The sequence below is a fragment of the Macrotis lagotis genome, chromosome 3 (assembly GCF_037893015.1).
Source record: "Macrotis lagotis isolate mMagLag1 chromosome 3, bilby.v1.9.chrom.fasta, whole genome shotgun sequence".
Lineage (NCBI taxonomy): Eukaryota > Metazoa > Chordata > Mammalia > Peramelemorphia > Peramelidae > Macrotis > Macrotis lagotis.
Window position 1 is genome coordinate 197355568 of NC_133660.1, and position 8051 is coordinate 197363618.

The following is an 8051-nucleotide window of genomic DNA, read 5'->3' on the forward strand; positions in this document are numbered from 1 at the left end:
AGCTGATGGATTTTTTTTCTAGGAAAAAAGTAGTGGAGACAAATGAGAGAGAGAGAGAGAGAGAGAGAGAGAGAGAGAGAGAGAGAGAGAGAGAGAGAGACTGAGACTAGGATTCTATTCTAAAAGAAACAGTAGAAATGCAATACTCAACTGTGAAGTAGGGAAAATATTGGGCAGAAAAATATATTTTATAGTTATTAACCCGTACCATCTATACTGACCAAATATCTTCCCCTGTCCCCATCCCATTGTTCAAGTTATTGGTATGAGGTCAATGAACTTTAAGTAAAGTACCTTGCCTCTTCCTGGCAAGGCTTCCCCAGACTCAAATCTCTCTCCCTGAGCTAACTGCCTCCACCTAAGTCTCCCTAGGACTCTCTAAGTCTCCCTACAACCTCCTTAAAAACCTCACTCACTTTTCAGTTGAGTTGCTTTTTTCCTTTGGGAAGATAGCTCATTCTTGGGGAGTGGTATTACAAAATAATCTCTATATCCCTCCTTACTACTCAACTTCTCATGGTGGTTTAGGTTGCTTAGACTGTTTAGGTTAGGATTTCCTGTCTTTACTTTAGTCTTTCTTTCCCTTAGCTCCTCCTAATCACAGTGTTGCAGGACACAGGAAATCACTTATGTTGGACACACCCTTTGGTACAGGAAAGACTAGTAGACCATCATCCATGTTCAATAAATACTGTCTTGGTCACTCCTTAGAAAGTTGCCCTTGTGGTGTGTGTATTGGAGTGTATGAACCAGGTCCTAAACCATTTCCCAAGCTCCATCCTTGTCCAACCCACTAGAGAAATGCTTTTAAGTAAGGGTTCCCAGAAGAGAAGGGCTTTTTTTCCCTTTTTTTCCCCCCCTCTTCTTTGTAGGATGGACACTTTTTCTCTCTCTAAGCTAGAACCATGAGCTCCTGACCTGGAATACTGGAGATCTATGCCTCTATTCCATTATGGCCCAACTGCTCAAGTCTAAGCCAGTCACCTCTTAGGACTGTTTTTCCTTTCTCCCTTACCCTCAGGTAGTCTCACCTAAAACTTTGTTATTCAGCCTATCCTCAAGCTTAAGGCTTCTGTTTCCTGTTGCTGATATCACTGGTCTTCTGGCTACTTTCCTTTTACTCTTTCCCTCAGGCACTTCCCCTAGCCTTTGTTATCCACCCTATCCTCAAGCACTTGTCACTTCAATTAAAAAAAAAGTTTTTAATCTGTGAAATTTGCAGGGTGGGGAAATAAAAATCTTGAGCTATTTCAGCTTCAGGGCTAGTGGTGATTCTTCACTTTCACCAGAGCTCTCAATCTTTATTGGCAACACCAATTTCTCCTGCAACAACAGTAATACTTAAATAAACCTAAAATTCTTTCTGGGTCAGAGTTGGTCTTTTACATGAATTCCTTCATGTTTCACCCAAACCTAATCCTACTTTGAAGGAAAAAAGTAGAACTATAACATAATGTTTACCTGGAGAGCCATTAGAGTTCAGTAACTAGTAGAGAACACTGTTTAATAGGGAGAAAATGTCTAGAAGAGTACTATTTCTATACTATACACTATATACTATAGTATACTATACTATATACATATATATGTGTATATCTGTACTCTACTCCTCCCACTGATGGTATATGCATTTGTGGGAAAATTTAATCCAAGGTTAGAAATGAAAAGAGTAGAGAAGAAAAGGTTCTGTTGCTACTTTTCAAACTAGGCTTGTACAAATTTCATTTTCTGGATGACTAGTAGAAGTAAACACAACTATGGGGGAAAAAATTTTCAGTAAATATAACTCCACTGAGTGTCTCAGAGCTAGTGCAGTTTTTCTAGGGTCAAACAGGCCAGATGGGGGAACCCCAAAGTACTAAAGTTTTAAAATGCTTTATATACATTAATGTTAGCTATTATTAATTTTATATAACTGGTTTATATATATATATATATATGATTACAACATATTAAGATGCAATTGTTATGAATTTAGAATGTAGAGATATCTATCAAGTTTTAAAATATTTTTTTAATATCATACCATGATTTCATTTGTATAAATAAATCCCAGTAAAGAAATTGTTTTTACAGAGGCAAGTTATCTTTTTAGAATCTTGGAATTTTAAGTTAGTTGGTACTTTTTTTTTTTAACAATATTTTTATAAAGTTAAAAGTAGGTGCCCGTTGCTGCCCGCCCGGCCGGCCGGCCGGCTGGCATCGCCCCGCGGCCGGGGCATCTCCCTTCCCCTTTCTCTCTCTCTCTCTCTCTCTCTCTCTCTCTCTCTCTCTCTCTCTCTCTCTCTCTCTCTCTCTCTCTCCCCCCTCGCCGAGCCCGGCGGGTCCGGGACTCCGCCCGGAGGCTGTGGACCAAGGCGCCGGCCCGACATGTGGCTGTGGGAGGAGCAGGGCGGCCTGCTGGCCTCCTCCTTCCTCTTCTTGCTGCTGATGCTCCTGAGGCATCCCCTTCAACGCCTGCCTCTTCACCTTCAGCTTCTACCTGCTGCTGCGCCTCCTCAGCTTCGAGCAGGTGCCCAGCCTCCGGGCCCTGCAGGTGCTCAAGCCCCGCGGCCGCATCTCCGCCACTGCCCACCGCGGCGGAGGCCACGACGCCCCAGAGAACACGCTGGCAGCCACACGGGAAGCAGCTAAGAATGGAGCCACAGGTGTGGAGCTGGACATTGAATTTACTGCAGATGGCATTCCTGTCCTGATGCATGATGACACTGTAGACAGGACTACTGACGGAACAGGCCGGTTGAGTGACTTAACATTTGCTGACGTTAGGATGCTTAATCCAGCAGCAAACCACAGATTCAAGTATAATTTCCCTGGTGAAAAGATACCTACTCTGAAGGAAGCCATTATGGAATGTCTAGCTCATAACCTCACAATCTACTTTGATGTCAAGAGCCATGCAGCTATGGCTGCTGTTGCTCTAAAGCATATGTATCTGGAATTTCCTAAGTTATACAACAGCAGTATTGTCTACTCTTTCATGCCAGAAGTTATCTATAAGATGAGGCAGGCAGACCGTAATGTTGTGACAGCTTTAACCCATAGACCTTGGAGCCTTAGCTATTTTGGAGATGGGAAATGATGCTATGATTCTCTCTGGAAGCATTTTTTACATATACTGCTGGATGTTCTCCTAGATTGGAGTTTGCATAATATCTTATGGTACCTTTGTGGAATTTCAGCTTTCCTTATGCAGAAGGATTTTGTATCTACGGCCTATTTGAAGAGGTAGTCAGCTAAAGGGATTCATGTTGTTGCTTGGACTGTGAATACTTACGACGAGAAAAGATTCTACGAAAGCCATCTAAACTCCAACTATATTACTGACAGCATGTTAGAAGACTGTGACCCTCATTTCTAGACCACTACCCTTTTGCACAGGGACTCCGATTTCAGGAACCTCAACTATCCTTAATCAGGGAAATCTAAATACCTGGAAGTAGCCCTGAATTCTCAAGGATCAGATGGTTCACAGAAGTATTAGCAGAAATTGCATTTCAATTTGAATCAGAGTAGAATGATGTGGTTGGCACCACACTCCATAGTGTGCTTGAGTTTGTCATGGCTGATCTTGGGGAACTGGGTCTGTGAGGAGGTTTGCCATTGCTTGCCCCTAATCCAGCTGAGTTATCTACAGATTCAGCAGTGATAAGCACAGATTCATGTAATTTGTACATATAAAAAAAATTACTGAAAATGTATGCAAAATGCATGTTGACTCAGACTAGACTTTTCTTACTTTTCACAACTTAACGTATTCTTCCATTATTTATATTTGGCCATGTTGAACAATGTATTATGGAAGTCAGATTTGGAAACCATACTAATAAAATTGTTAAAATGTTTATTAAACATACAACAACCTAAGTAATAAACAATTTGAGGAAGATAATAAAAAAATAAAGTTAAAAGTAGATTTTATTTTAGAAATAACAATAATAAATGCATTGTAGAAATCATAAAATGTTAATAAATATTATCTCATTTTATTCTTAAAATAACTCTGGGAGGGAAGCTAATACTATCCTTATAATTTATAAATCAGGAAATTGAATCAGTGCTTAAATGACTCCTTTGAGGTATCTAAGTCTTAATTTTGTTATTCTTATACTTTATTTTGGGGGGACTTTGGGTTAAGTGACTTGCCCAAGGTAACACAACTAAGTAATTATTAAGTATCTGAGGCTGGATTTGAATTCAGGTCCTCCTGACTCCAGGGGCAGTACTCTATCTACTGCACTGCCTAGCTGCCCCAATCTTATACTTCTGATCAGGTTGGTTTCTCAGCTGATAATGGGTTTGTTAAGTGTGAATATTAACCTCTGCTCTGCTCTGCTCAAGGTCTGTATCTTTTTAGTTATAAGCCTGAAGGCAGGCTTTGTTTGTATGAAGTAGTCTAGTTTCCCTCTAATTCCATCTGCAAGTTTGGTTTTCCTAATTTATATAAGCAATTAGACAAAGACCATCCTGGGAAGTCAAGAAATTGGTTTGGTTATCTCTAAAAGAGAGCTGAATAATTCTTATACTTATGACATTTTGGAAAGGAGGAAATCCCAATGCTTCTTATGTCTCTGTCTGAAAACAGCATAAAATATCAAGTCAAAAGAGACAGCAGTCCTATTGGTAATTGGATTCTTGTTAGTACTGACATTCCTTATGAATGGGTTAGAGAATCATAAAGTAATCAATGACACCTTTATGTACTAATGTGTAAACTGTTTGGTTAGCCACAAAAATTTTATGACTCTTTGTGAGATTTCCATAAATACTTTTCCCTCCTTGAGCTTTTGGTTGATATCTTTAATAACATCTTTCACCTATGAGTTTCTAGGTAAGAACTTAGAGAAAAAAAAATTATGAATAGCCTAACTTTTTCATTTAAAATAATTAAGGTTACGAAGTCATACAGTTTATCTAAGGTAGGGTTTCAACTCAGGCCAGTATACTATTCATTGTGACATCTAGTTATTCTAGGAAGGACAATAATAAGCTGGAGAATATCCTGGAGAATCACTGAAAGGAAGAGGGGAGATTTTTTTTTTTAGACTTTTGCAAGGCAAATGGGGTTAAGTGACTTGCCCAAGGACAAACAGCTAGGTAATTATTAAGTGACGGAGCCTGGATTTGAACCCCAGTACTCCTGACTCCAGGGCTGGTGCTCTATCCACTGCGCCACCTAGCCACCCCATGAAGTGGGGAGATTTAACCTGGAGTAATGTAGAACTAGTCTTATTCTTTTTGACTCTGGAAAGTAGAATCAGAAATGATGTGTAGAAGTTAAAAAGAGATTGATAATGGAAAAATTTTCTAACAAAATTATACAAAAGTGGAATGGGCAGCCCCAATCATTAGAGGTCTTAAATATTCTAAATGATCACTGATGGTCATCAATTCCTAGATGATCATTTGTCAGCTATTTCAAAAGGGGGGGGGCGTTACTTTTCTGGTATAAATTGAATTAGATGACCATTAAGGCTTTTTCTTTGATTCTGTTAGGGATCACCTACAAGTTGGAATTGAGGTAGTGGGATATGAGGTAACCATGGTCAATACTTAGACTCCATAGGATAGAGAAAGAATGGGCAACCAAAGTAGAGATGTGGTGCAGGAGCATAAGGAAATAGCATCCAACCATTAGAATAGTGGTCAGGGTCCCAGGAAGGGGTGATGGGAAGAGGGGAGGTGGGCTGGGGACTCATGTTGCAGATGAGGAACATTAGAGGACCAACAAACAACTGAAATGCTTCCCTCGCTTTGTTGCCTGAACTAAGGACTGTGACACTCTGCCCCTAAGGGTAAAGGAAAGATGGAACCCTTTTAAGAAGCAAAGGAAGGAAAATGATAAAGAAAATCACCTCCTAGGCCAAGCCTCCTCCCACCATGACATTACTGACTCATTTCTGTGTAGAGTAATTCAGGATGATCCAGATTCTTTTAATTCCCCTACCCCACCCCACCCAAACAACACCACCACTTCTGTATCAATAATATGTATCAATAAAATTTCTTTGGTTTCTCTCAAGCCCAAATATTTTAGAAATTATGAGTTAGAAAGCTGCTGTTTCCTCAAAGGCACCAAATGAATTTTATCTTAGAGAAAATGGTATATTTTGAAAATGAATGTCAAATACCAAAAAAAGTAAACATTCAATGGAAAACAGAATTGAAAAAAAATGTATCTTTCTCTCTCTCCTTCCTTGAGAGAATGGCAGGTCAAAAGGAAGGGGGAAAAAGCTGAATTGGGATCACTAGTTTTGTTGTCTGATATCTGGTGAGCTCTTGCTGGCCCTGGAAAATCTGAGGAAGAAGGTATAAAACTCATGCTAGGTTATACTCCATAGCAAGTATATATCCATATATATCCATAGTAAGTCAGGCTATTGAGAAACACATTAACTTTTCCATACTGTAGAAAGTTTGTCACCATAAAAATGTCAAACTGACACTCAGCCAAAAGTTACTGTAATGTTGTGGTACCTCAATGACAGGCAAAAGACATACATCTTAAAGGTCAAATTCTCCCACTTACCCAGACCAACACCAGAAATCCTATTTCCTATTCTATCAGGCCTCTGAGTAAAGACCATTCTGGAATAGTGAGAAGGATGTATTTGCACAATATTCCCCTTACTTTAATCAACAAAATGTGCATGTTGTTCATTCATTTGATCTTGTGGTCTTCTTCAATTACATAGAACAAAAATCAATCCATCTGAACCTTACAAAAGTATGGAACTCGACATCACTTCAGACAATCCCAGTCTGGATTATTTTGGTGCTATGGCATGGGGGGGGGGGTTCAGAAAAAGTGGTACAAAGACACTCTGAAGATCTCTCTTAAGAATTCTGGAATCTATTGTACAGCTAGGAAAACACTGGCACAGGATTGCCCAGATGGCGTGCCCTCATCAGAGAGGGTACTGTGCTCTATGAAAAAGCCAGAATGGAAGTAGTTCAAAAGAAATGTGAAATGTGAAAGTTCAGAGAATTCTCCCCAGGTGTTCACATGGGCTACTCTTGTGCATGAAGTGTGGTAAAGTATTCAGAACTTGCATTGGTCTAATCAGTCTTAGTTGAACATAATGTAACTTGTCTCTAAACATAATGTAACTTGTCTCTAACACAGTACTGTCATAATAGCGTTCTTGAGTAACAAAGGACAAAACCCAACCAATCCAAGTTTAGGACAGCTGCAGCAGGAGAGGTTATTTGGACTGATGATGATGATGATGATGATGATGATGATGATGACTAGGAGTTTAGAGAAAAAGTAATGTAATGATGATGATAAAAATGATAACAATAGCTAATGATTATTTAGCATGAGTACAATCTCATTTGATCCTCACAACAACCCTGGAAAGTAGATAGCATTCTTTTTTTTTTTAACTTATTTTTTATTCTCATTTTGTACAAATGTTTTTTTTTACATTAATAAAATATTCTTGTTTACAAGAAAACAAAATACCCCTCCCCCCATGAATATAGATAGACTTGCTTCGGTGAAAAAAGTAAAAGGGAGAGAAAAAATTAAAATTAAAAAAAATAATAGTAATAACTCTAGCTATGGCCAGTTGGCACAATGGACGAAGCACCAGGCCTGGAGCCATGAGCACCAGAGTCCATATCCAACCTTGTAAACCCAACAATCACCCAGCCATGTGACATGGAAGCCACCCGATCCCCACTGCCCTGCAAAAATCAAAAAGAAGAAAAAAAAAGACCCCAAATAAAATAAAATAAAATAAAATAGTAATAATAGTAGGGGTGGCTGGGTGGCAGACAGAGCATTGGCCCTTGAGCCAGGAGTACCTGGGTTCAAATCCAGCCCCAGACACCCAAAAGATCACCTTGCTATGTGGCCCCAGGCAGGCCACCCAGCTCCACTTGCCCTGCACCCTCCCCCAAATAATAACAAAAAATGTGCTTCAGTCTTTGTTCCAACACCAACAACTCTGTCATGGGTGGATCACATTCTTTATGATAAGTCCATCACAAAAGTTACTTCCATATTTTTCCAACATTGCCATTGCTGATCACAACTCCCTCCT

At 39.5% G+C, this 8051-nt stretch overlaps 1 pseudogene; it reads left to right on the plus strand.

Annotated features, from left to right (window-relative positions):
- Positions 1-2370: 2370 nt before the first annotated feature.
- LOC141516381 (glycerophosphodiester phosphodiesterase 1 pseudogene) lies at positions 2371-3479 on the plus strand (annotated as a pseudogene).
- Positions 3480-8051: the final 4572 nt, after the last annotated feature.